The sequence below is a fragment of the Musa acuminata genome, chromosome BXJ2-4 (genome assembly GCF_036884655.1).
Source record: "Musa acuminata AAA Group cultivar baxijiao chromosome BXJ2-4, Cavendish_Baxijiao_AAA, whole genome shotgun sequence".
Taxonomy (NCBI): Eukaryota; Viridiplantae; Streptophyta; class Magnoliopsida; order Zingiberales; family Musaceae; genus Musa; species Musa acuminata.
The window spans coordinates 34,052,798-34,065,997 of NC_088341.1; positions in this window are offsets into that span (position 1 = coordinate 34,052,798).

Below are 13,200 nucleotides of genomic sequence, written 5' to 3' on the forward strand. Positions count from 1 at the left end.
GTATGACCCACCTGCCCCGTGACCGAGTCCACGACTGGGCCCCACAAGGGCTCCAGCGATGCCTCCAATCAAAAGGCAGAAAATGTCAACGATGAACCGTTGATTGGAATTCCGAAGCTTCCACCGAGGCGAGAGGATGAGGCCGGTCTTTTGAAGACGTTTTTTTATTTCGTGAATTAATTAAAAATAATATTTTATGGAATACGAATTGAAATTGTATTTTTGTTCTCTTTACATATAAAACCTTAAGGGAAGAATTTTTTTATTTTTTAGTATGATTTTATAATTATATGCACAAAAAATCTCTCTTATGAGTTTTCGGTTATGTATTCCTATCTAATTAGGTAATATATAGTATAAATTTAATTAGATTCTAATTATGATTATCAACAAATAGAAATGAAGTCTAATTAGGATAACTCAATTATCATTTTAGAACATGTTTTTTTATCTATAAAAAGATAAGATCTTTAAAATATCATATTAAGGTTATAGATTTATTCTCAATCTCCCTTAACCCTTAGTTCATTGCTCGTAATAATCATGTGAAGGATAAGAAGAGAGAAGAATACGAGTCTAGTTCCCTTTAAAAATTAGCATTGTCGTAGTTTTCATATCCGATAATGATGAACTTATAGATTAGATAAATATTTTTTAAATAGTATCAAAATGTACATAACGTAAATTTGATCTATCATTATTTGATTTTAGTTTCTAGTATTAAAGTTTTTCATATAACAATAACATAATCATAATTTTTATAGTTATAATTAATTTTAGTTTCTAATCGTGCATGTTGTCACTAATGTGCCTTGGTTTTGTGTGTTTTTGTTTGTAAAAATATATGTTCGAACAAGTTACGGTGCACAGTATGACTGCTCACCGCGTCGGGCCAAAAAGGCCCAAAATGGCTTTGTTTTTATGTATTACGGGCTATTTTCTGTAGCCCGTTGCAACGCGCGAAATGTCAACCATCTCAGCACCCTGGAACCCCCCGGGTGGCATAGGGTTGGATGGGGCTTTAGTATATAGTCGGACATTGAATAATCTTCACAAATTCGCATGTTTTCTTGACAGGAACTTGCCTTCGCACCCGGTGAGCGGCTGTTTATGGACTTATAGTTGTTCGTTCAATCTTCTAAAGTCATTGTTTTCCTTCTTTCTCTATTTTCTCTCATACACGCAAGGTGCTCGCTGAATTGCTTGTAAAGCTTCTCTCTTCATAAGACGTCGGGACTTGTTCGTTGCTCATTCTTCGAACTAATCAACTTTCTCTTTTACAGGTCCTTCGGGACCTGAGTGAGGTTGCAAATTTGCTGATCTTTGCGGATGCATATCGCAATGGCGAGTCAAAACTTAGGCAATCCCAACTAAGTCCGAGAAGTTGGCGCAAGGGTGCTTCGCGACTTAGGCAATGCAAGCTAAGTTCGCGTCTTGGCCGTAAGGGTGCCTCACAACTTAGGAAATTCCAACTAAGTCCATAACATTATGGTATTAGAGCGGGCAAGCAATTCGAGCAAGCAACGAATGAACTTCATAATTTTGCCATGGCAAAGCATCGTGGCGAATCAAGCAAGGCGGGGCAAGCTAGACCTTTGCCTCAAGCAACTGTAGGTAGGCTGTGCAAACTCGCTCTCATGTTGTTGGAGTCACTTTGGAGGATCGTGGCAGCGAACATGATGAGCGAGAAATTGGCTACTCTCCATGAACGGAGGAGGCGCAATCTAAAGCATCAACATGGGAAGAAGAGCCCTAAGGAGAGACTCACAACAGCGGAAACCCACGTAGATATTCTTGAAGCGAGCTTGGAGGAATTCTACCAAGGTCAACGAAGGCTTCTTGGGGTAGAGAGCTTACAAGAAGAAGTTGAATCCCGAATCGACAATGTCGAGGCCCTAGTCGATCGACTGTCAGATGACACCAAAGACTCCATGCAACATCTACAGGAAGTCATGGCAGATCTCACTTCTAGGGTGACCATGCTCACAAGGGCACTGAATATGGAGAAAGCAAAACCTACGTTGCGTTGCCACATAACTTGAGGGCACCCGACCCACATTGTTATGGATGTGCTCGAGATGCCAAAGAGCTCGAGAATTTCCTATTCAACATGGAATAATACTTTCGAGCTACGAGGCCTGATTCTGAAGAAACTAAAGTTTTGATAGCAACCATGTATTTGAATAGGGATGTAAAACTTTGGTGGTGAACCCGTTAGGAGGAGATCCAACAATGTCAGTATCGGGTGGACATATGGAGGACTTAAAGCGAGAGTTGAGAACTCAGTTTCTACCCGAGAACATAGAGTTCGTCGCAAGGAGGAAGTCGAGACAACTCCGCCAAAGTATTTCCATCCGATACTACATGAAGCAATTTTGTGTGCTAATGCTAAACATACAGTACATGTCCGAGAATGATAAGCTATTCATCTTCCTCTATGGTTTGAAGTCATGGGCTCAATAAGAACTGCATCGAAGGAATGTCTCCGATGTGATCAGGGCAATTACTACTGCAAAAAGGCTCATCGACTTTGTTTCCTATGAGGACCCGAGAAAAAAAAGGCAATCTTCAAGAAACTGCCCTCCAAAATATTCTCGAGGGAAGGAGCCCGAAGGCGAACAGAGGAAGAAGAGTTCCTACAAAGAGCCAAGCTCAAAAGGCAAAGCCCCAAAACCTGACGGATGCTTCTTATGCGGAGGGCCGCACATGGTGAGGAAGTGCACATAGAAACATGCACTCAATACTCTAACAGCTTTCATCCATCCCCCAAAATCAGACAAGGGCAAAGTCGTCGCCCTTAGTTCAAGCAATTCAGAATCTAGCAGCGACGATGAGGAGTCGCAAGATCCCCGAATGGGAGCAATGCATTTGTTAAATGCATTGCGGGGCCAAGTGGGGGAGAACTTGAAGGTAAAGCCATTAAAAGCATGGAGTAGAGAGCTAATGTATGTGGATATTAAGCTCAATGGCCAAACAACCCGTGCAATGGTGGATACGGGCATTACCCATAACTTTATTGTCGATCGAGAAGCAAAGCAACTTGGCCTGATCTTGAAGAAGAACCCATGTCGAATGAAGGCAGTGAACTCGGAGGTCAAGCGAATCTCCAGGTTGGCAAAGAGAGTTCCCATCAAGATCGAAACATAGACGGGAGTACTAACATGATAGCGGTGCTATTGGATGACTTCCAAGTGATTCTTTGAACGAAATTCATGCACGCAACGAAGTCAGTGTCAATGTCATTCCTAAACTCCCTATGCATGATGGGAGGTGATGACCCTTGTGTGGTTCCTGTCTCTCGGAGGGGAACCAGGGAACCCCAATAGATATCGGCATTACACCTAAAGAAATGGGTACGAAAAGGCGAATTAACATTTGTGGCTGCTATGAAGCTAGAGCCACTCGACGAGAAGGTCATTCATGAACCTGTTGTGGTGGCTAACGTGCTGAAGGAGTTCACAAACGTTACGTTATGCCACCCGAGTTGTCGAAGACTCTACCGCCACACAGAGGCGTGGATCATCATATCGAGCTGGAGCCAGGAGTGAAGCCTCCAGCAAGACCACCATACTGCTGCCCCCTCCTGAGTTGGCAGAACTCAGAAAGCAGTTATATGAACTACTAAGCGATGGTCTCATCCGTAATTCTAAAGCACCATTCAGAGCTCCAATTCTCTTCCAAAAGAAATAAGATGGGAGCATTCGAGTATGCGTTGATTATCAAGCCCTCAACAAAGTGACGATGAAGAACAAGTATCCAATCACACTCATCGTGGACTTGTTCGACCAATTAGGCAAGGTCAAGTATTTCGCCAAACTTGACCTCTGGGCGGGATACTAGCAAGTGCACATTGCTGAAGGCGACGAAGCGAAGACTATTTATATGACTAGGTATGGAGCATTTGAGTTCTTGGTAATGCCTTTCGGCTTAACCAACGCTCCGGCCACGTTCTGCACTCTTATGAACCAATTATTCAAAGAGTATTTGGATAAGTTTGTGGTCATCTACTTGGACAATATTGTCATCTACAGCCAAACGCTCGAGGAGCATATCGAGCACCTTCAGACAATGTTCAAGGTTCTCAGAGAGAACACTTTGTTCGTGAAAAGAGAGAAGTGTTACTTTGCTCAAATGGAAATCTTGTTTTTGGGGCATCGAATTGGTGATGGCTCCATTTGGATGGATCAATCAATGGTGCAAGTAGTTATGGAATGGCAAACTCCAAAGAAGGTGCTAGAGTTGAGATCCTTCCTTGGTTTTGTCAACTACTATCGACGCTTCATAGCGGGGTATTCGAAGCGTACAACTCCACTGACAGAGTTACTGAAGAAGAAGCAGCCTTGGAGGTGGTCTGACAAATGTGAAGCTGCATTCCTAGATCTAAAGGCTGCTGTGTTGGAAGAATCGGTACTCAAATTGCCAGACTATGGGAAGCTCTTCGAAGTCTATACAAATACTTTAGACTTCACTATTAGAGAAGTACCCCTGCAGGAGGGTCATCCGGTAGCCTACAAGAGTCGTAAACTCAACGAGACCGAGCAACGGTATCTGGTACATGAGAAGGAGATGACAAGAGTGATCCACTATCTACAAGTTTAGCGGCACTACCTTCTTGGATCACGATTTGTGCTGAGGACATATAAAATTGCTTTGAGCTATTTCCAAACTCAAAAGAAACTCTCCCCAAAGCAAGCACAATTGCAGGGCTTCCTAGTTGAGTTTGATATGACAATGGAGTACAAGCCCATAAAATCAAATGTTGTGGCCGATACATTGAGCCGGAAGGTGGAGCGAGTGAATGTCATACAGTTGGAGGGCAGAGGCCAAGCAAGTCAGTTGCACTCCAACTTCCTTTCCAAGATCAGGGATGGATTGTATAGTGATCCCCAGGCAGTAACCCTAATACAACTCATCAAAGAAGGCAAGACACGATGATTTTGGGTCCAAGAGGAACTCGTTTACACAAAAAGGAATAGGATTTATATTCCTCAAGTGGACAATTTGAGGCGTGAACTCTTAAGAGAGTGTCACGATTCCCTTTGGGTTAGACATCTAAGCATTCATAGAACATTGGCTCTCGTGGAGAGGGCCTTCTATTGGCCGAAGGTGGGGACTGATGTGGAGGAGTATGTTCGAACATGCCTCACTTGCCAACAAGACAAGGTGGAGCAATGGAAGCCGGTGGGGCTTTTGGAGCCGTTACCCGTACTAGAAAGGTCATTGGAGATTCCTTAGACTTAATATTAAGTTTTCCGACGGTAAGGGGACTAGGATCGATACTCTTAGTGGTCGATCGATTTTCAAAATTTGCAACTTGCATTGCTGCACCCCTACACTGTTCAGCAGAGGAGGCACCCAAGCTGATGATAAAGAATGTGGTGAAGTATTGGGGAGTCCCATATAATATTATTAGTGATCGAGACGCTCGGTTCCTGGGATGATTCTGGACCGAGCTATTCAAATTATTCGGGTCTAAGTTATACTTCTCCACAAGCTTCCACCCCTGGATATTTGGCCAAACCAAAAGGATAAACTTGCTCCTTGAGCAATATCTTCGGCACTACGTGAGTGCTGACCAACGAGATTGGGTGAAGTTGTTGGATATAGCCTAATTCTCCTACAACTTGCAGCGAAGCTCTAGTCCAACAAGAGCCCCTTCGAGATCATTATAGGACAACAATCATCGACTCCTCACACCTTGGCTATCGGATACACTGGGAGTAGTCTGTCAGCATATCACTTTACCAAAAAATGGCATCGAAATGTAGATATTACGCGGGCTTACTTGGAGAAGGTAGCCAAAAAGATGAAGAAGTGAAGCTCCAACCAGTATCACTCTATTTTTTTATGAACAAAGTACACAAAGGATTGGTGGGCAAGTATGAAGGGCCCTTCCCAATTATCAGTAGGGTGGGCAACGTCTCCTACAGGTTGCAACTACCAGCGTGGCTCAAAATTCATAATATTTTTCACGCTAACAACTTGAAAGCCTACCACTCATATCTACAAGATGCTTCCCGAAGTGTTTCAACTCGGCTATCCCCCACCAGAGCCTCCTATGAGAAGCGAGTTGAAACCATTCTAGCGGATCGGAAGATAAAGCTACCCAATGGTGCACATGTAAACTGAAGCCAGTTGGGAGCTCGAAGATGCCCTACAACATGAAGAATCAATCATCAACAACTACCAACAAGCATCGATGAGGGCGTCGACAGTTTAAGTGGGGGAGAATGTCATAAACGGTCATCGCGCACTCGCAACAACTTCATTCAACGAATCATTCGTCGCTTTTGCATGCTTGAACAAAGACATGTAAACCTGTTTTGCCTTGGTTTTATATATTTTTGCTTATAAAAATATATGTTCAAATAGGTTGCAGTGCATAGTGCGATCACTCACCGTGTCGAGCCAAAAAGCCCCAAAATGGCTTCGTTTTCGTGTGTCGCGGACTGTTTTCTGCAGCTCGCTGTAGCACACAAAATGTCAACCATCTCAGCACCCTGGAACCCCTCGGGTGGCACTGGGCTGAATGGGGCTTCGGTATATAGTCGAGCGTTGAACAATCTTCACAAGTTCACACGTTTTCTTGACTGAAACTTGCCTTCACGCCCGGCACCTGGTGAGCAGCTGTTTGTAGACTTGCGGTTGTTCGTTCAACCTTCTAAAGTCCTTATTTTCCTCCTTTCTCTATTTTCTCTCATGCACGCAAGGTGCTCACTAAATTACTTATAAAGCTTCCCTCTTCGTGATACGTCGGGACTTGTCCGTCGCTCATTCTTCGAACTAATCAACTTTCTCTTTTACAGATCCTTCAGGACCTAAGTGAGGTTACAAATTGGCTGATCTTTGCGGATGCATATCGCAAGGGTGTGTCAAGACTTAGGTAATCCTAGCTAAGTCCGAGAAGTTAGCGTAACGGTGCTTCGCGACTTAAGCAACGCAAGCTAAGTTTACATCTTGGCCACAAGGGTACCTCACGACTTAGGCAATTCTAGCTAAGTCCATAATAATGTGCCCTTCACTTATAAGGCACATGCACTATTGTGTGTGTGTAGTAGCCTTGTAATGTTCAGTCTGCCTTGGTTATAGGTGACTGCAATAGTGTCATTGTTTGCGACTGTCATAGGTAGTTGTAATAGTGTCGTTGCTTACAATGACTATAATAGTGTCGTTGCCTACAGCGATTGTAGTAACGCTGCTACACCGTTTGCTAGTAGTGGGGACATCGATTGGATATAGAAGGCTATGGGGTGGATAAGTGAGCATAGTTGCGCGTCACAACAATCTCTCCAAAATAGGATTATTTTGATAAAATAGGATTATTTTGACAATACATAGGAATAGTTAAACTACATTAGGATTATTTTGACAAAATAAATTATATGAGTCATTTTAAACTACATTAGGAATAGTTAATAATATTGTAATATATGAAAGAAGTATGATATTGCTAATACATAATCACTGTAACTCACATTGGTAGTTATATTATTATGTTTATTAGACTTAACGTATTTGATAAAATTCATGTGCACATGTAAAATATTTTTTAAAATTTGATAATCCAATTAAGTAAAATTACTTTCAAATAAAATTTTATTTTATTTGTTTAATTTTAAATTATTTTATTTTATTTTATTTTTGTTAGATTATGTGATATTATCTAATTAGATAAGATATATTGTATACTTGATTGGATTTTGATTACAATTATCAAGGAATAGAATGAAAATTAAATTGTAGTAGAATTTTTTATGAGATGATCTTAATTGAGTGACTCTCCTATTTATTATCGTAGACTCTATATTCTTGTCTATAAAAGAACATGGCCTCCTAGAGACCAAATACTAAACTGAGATTACAAATATATTCGTTCATAGTAATCCTGTGAATGATAAAAAGAGAGGAATATACGAGTTTAGTTTTTTTTTTTAAGATCGGTATCGCTACAACCTTTGGATCAATCATTACTTGATTTTAATTTTTGATATTAAAATTTTAATAATAATAATAATATAATTATCATTTTTATGCTTTCAAGAAATGTTCTCCATGCATATCCAAGATGTATTTTTTTAGTTTTTTATCGAAGTCATTTGGTAGAAAGATGAAACTCGATCTTTAAGCTTAAATCCTTCATTTGTAAGTGCGACCTAAAAATAATAATATAAACATAAGATATTTCGTGTCTTAATTTTTCTTATCGATATCATTTCATCTAAAATGCTTAAAACATTAGATGAGGCATAATCTTTCGATTTATATTCTTAATAATTAAAAAAAATAGCTTCACTACTGAGATCATGACCTGAACAATCAATTATGATGCCTTTTTGCAGATATGGATCATCCTCGGATCTCCAAACAAGAGCCAGATCTTTTAAGTCATTCCCCTTTCAATCTTCTTCTGGTTCCCATGGTAGGATGGTAGGATGATCTTGACGTCATTCCTGTTGCTCCTCTGTTTACTGCAACTGTCAGGTACCACATTGTTATAGCTTTCACAAGCTGGCTCTGTACTGGAGTTTCTCCCTGTTTTCTTCCACATATTACCAATTCCTATCCCATTTTTTATGAATGATTCTGAGTTGAATTAAAGAAATCGTTTTGATATTTCTCCGTTCTTCTTTTCAGGTTTTAATTATAGCTGCTTCAACAAATAAATCAGTCCAAATGGACGACTACTTGTTCTTTATTCTTCTGCCTCTCTTCCCTTACTGCTTCAGCATCAGCAAAGCATAATTTTGTTCTTTCTTCTTTGTTTTATTACTTTTATATCACTAATCGGAGGCCTTATTACCTTAACAGTGCTATAGCTGTTTTGCAATTATTATTACCTTATCAGTGCATCATTGTATTCAATCCAAAACAAGGCGGCGAAGATTTATAATAAACATTATCTGAATACAGTTTCTAACACAGTATGATTTTGATTTCATATTATATTTTTTAATTAATATCTTCAATTTTCTTTTTTAAATAATTCCTTTGATTTAAAAATATTTAAATTATTATTTAAATATTTTTTCGCTTGTTAAAATAAAATGTTTTGGTTTGTTGTAGTATTTTTGACATATTTATGGTGTTCTTATTATCATAACAAAAACACTATGAAGTTTACTTAAGAACATAGTAAATGATATAAGGAGGGTCTTAATCTCAACTAAACTAATTATGAGCTTAAAAGTATGATATTATAACGATGTATTTATTATATCAAAGAAACATGTCATTTATAGTATGTTTAAAATAATATTTATGGTATTTTTAATACATTACTAAAATACTGTAAACATTATTAAAAAATATCATAAATACTATAAATGAATCAAATAAAAAAATGTAATAATAGTTTAAAAAAATAAAAATAATAAAATACTCAAAATATGTATATTTTCTAAGAAAATTATTTTTATCAATATTATTTCATCTGAAAACTTAAGGTAATTTATATTTTTATATTATTATATGCCTGAAGAAGAGGAGCAGCGGCGGGTCTCATCATGTCACCCATCGGAGATGGCTCTGGACCCGCCCCCACTGCCGCAGCCGAGCACGATCACGGCTCGTCTCCGTCACTTGGCAAACGACCAGCGACCGGAAGTGGCGGAGCGCCACCGCTTTCGCCTGAGGGCTCCACCACGGAACCTGTGCAGCCTGCTAAACTAAAAATCCATAGACTATCACCGAACCGAATCCAAATTTTAATTCACTAAATCATGGATTAGCTTATAAATCAAGTATAAAAAGAAGGATAGGAATGCGCATCGATGGGTTAATGGCATACCACGTTGCCAGATCGACAAAAATAGAAAGTAATATAAAGGATTGAGACGGACGCGAAGCTGCTCTTTGATGTAGAGACAGACCATAAACAAAGCTCTACGGGTGCCATCTACCGCCGCTGAGAAAGGACATACCTTCGCAACGATAACCCCCTCCTATTAGTGACGAGATTGCATCTCGCATTCTTATCTACTGTGTGTGGACCCACCCCAGTAATTAGTACGTGGGGTTCGTTATCCGAAGTAGACATCGGAAATCAATCATGTAAATTGATAGGTTACTATTCACAATTATATCTTTTGAACCACCCTTCAATTCTTGTTGTTCGTATGGAAGTCGTATGCGTCCCTCCTCGTGCGAATTTATGACACTTGTGTGGGTCGCTAATTCTAACATATTATAGAATATTTTTCAATATTTAAGTCCTTTTATTTGAGTACATAAATAATATGATAACCCCAAAAACTACTCGATTTGCTTAAAATATTTAAAGAAAGAAAAGAGAAAAAAAGGAAAATATCATTCGAGAAAGATTAAGCAAGCAGCGGGTCGTTCTACGCTAACATCAATGTCTCCGCCGAGAGCGAGTGCATCTGCGGGAGTGTGGGACCGACACGATGGAAGTCAGGCCAGGTGATCGTCTCCCGGACGCAACCCGGCGCTTCCCCACCACCTCCTCAGACACGAGGAGGGGGCCGTGGGTCCCACCCCGTCTCCATCCCCGACGGATCTGCTGGCGGAGGCCGGATCACGACTGGGCCGCGTCCGGTGACGTGGCGGACAACGAGTGGGCGGAAGAGTCGGACCCGACCGGGAGTCTGGCCACAGGTCTTCGACGCAGTGTACCCTGTTTCCTTTTCTGGCAGGGGCCAATCGGGTGTAGATACGTCAGCAGACAGACCCGTCCGCCGTTGATCCTGACAAGGGTGGTCGTGGGGCTCGGCATGAAAAGACTAAATTACCCTCATTTCTGACCGGACCGGACCGGACCGATGCTCCCATGACTTCGTATAAATTTAAAGAATGTGGTTCGACTCGGATTTATAATTGTCTTATTCCGACGAGGGTAGTGTCGTCCATGCATCAAACTTGAGTTCACGCCTTGCATCATCATCCCAACACCATGACGTCAAACTAAAAGTTCGGAGGGCACTTCTCCACCGCGCTAATAGCACCAAATAAATCCCCGAGCGAGACATGGTAACACACGGTAGTGCGTTGGAGGGGGAGAGGAGGTCGGTGGCTCCTCGGACGATCTTGGATTGGCTCAGCGAGGTTGACTGGGATGGGAGTCCACCTGGTGATCATCGCCAAGATGAATCTCCTCGCCGGCGGGCACAGCAACTGCCAAATCCTGGCTTCCCTCCTTTGCCCCTTCGCCCTCAAGCTCCCCTTCGTCGCCGCCCGGCTCCCCAACTCCTGCGCCGAGCTGGCAGTCTCCCTCCGGTTCTTCGTTTTCCGCCTCGGCCGCATCTTCCTGCAGCGGCTAGTCGGGAGGTGGGAGAGGGCACTCCGCCTGCTCCACGACAGGGTAGCCACCAGCGAGGAGCGGCGGAGGGTGCTCGGCCCCAGTGACGAGATGCTGACCCAGATCTCCATGCTCACGCTCTGAGGACGATCGACGAAGTAATCATTCCCATTCCGGTTCTCGTTTCTTTCTCTACATTCGCATGCGCCACCTCCAGTAGATCGATTTCCTCCTCCTCGGATGAATCCGACACTGAGAGGTTGGGTTGGTTTAACGTTGTAATTAAATTATCATCATCTAAGAAGATGGCCACTTCTTCTTCTTCTTCTAAATCTGGCGGCCGACACCATTGGAGAATGCACTGCAAATCTAAAATTAGATCCAAGATTCGTGTAAACACTGAGAAAGCTCAAAGTGTACGATTGGCTGATCATTAAAGGAAGGGTTCCACCAAGTTGTGCTGTTGTATCAATTGGCCACCTCTTTCATGTTATTTTTCTTATTCTGAGGGTAAAAGAACTCGACACAGTTAATTAGCAGCTGCTTCATCAGCCACAGCATACAAACTAAATCTTCGCATCATCCTTACGAAAAATGAGAAATGATATTTAGCATACAGCCATGGAAGAGAGGATCGCTGTGTTGCTTAGATTGATAATTCGTCTTCGGCTTAAGACAAGCTATGTAGCGTATAGACAAACACTATTAGGTTGACAAACAGCAGTAAACAGTCACGACTCAAAACGTACAGCAGCAGATCATTAATTGGCTTTGATTGGCTAACTTGCTTGACGCCACTGATTCCAAGACGGTGGCCATCTGCATCTTAGCTTTCCCAGAACCAACCTCCCCCAGTAGACATCTATTTCTGAGGATAAGCTTTTTCTTTAATTTATAAAATATAATCCATAAAAATAAATTTTTAAGTTGAATTTATTAAGATTTTACGTTTGATAAAATCTTTAAAATATACCTTTTATTAAGATTTTACCTTTGATAAATTTTAGGTTGAATTTATTACCTTCGATTATATTTTATAAAATATAATCGATAAAAATAAATTTTGAAGTTGAAAATTTTTGAACCGATATATGAAAAATAAATTAGATGAAATTTTAAACCTTTAATCTTCGATAAATAAGTTTGATAGATCAACATCATATCAATGTTTTAACACTTATATATATGTATATATATATAGATGTCTTCCAATATCACATCATGCTAGCTTTAAAAGTAGTGATCTCAGTCATAGAACAGATGGATGAGAAAGCTTTTGAGAAGATTCTTAGAACACAAAACATTATTCTTGTTTTTAACAGCACTAGTGGGCAAAACACTTCGTTTTATCATTTAGAACAAAGAAGAAACAAAACCACTCCAAACTATAACTTGCTTCTGAGAAGTGAGTTACTAAAGATCTAATAATCAAATGGATTTAATTTATCAGAAGTAAGCTAATTTATATCTTATGATTAAATGATTTTATTTAATTAAATTATTATGATCTAATTTGATGGGATAATTGATTTATTAATTTTGTTGAATCTAAATCAGTGGTGTAAGTCAATTTAAGTCTTTACCCACTAAAAAGGTAAGAAAAAGTATTGGAGATCTATCAAAGGGATAGATCTCGCATGCTTTTGGTAGTGGCACATTACGTTCTATGTCAGCTTCTTTATGGACATCTTTGCACAGCCATTATGGCCAATCACACCACAATAATATGTACCCAATATTTATTTTTTTCTATTTTAAGTCAAATCGATGAAGATTAACATATATAACATTTAACATCAATTCAACCCATCATATGTCATTCTACTCTTTTGATACATAAGTAGTACTACTCTATGCATATGAATATTATATTAATATAAATATCCTGCAAGTCAATCACGTAAGTAATGACACCTGTGATTTAACCCATAGTCTTTTTTTTATTT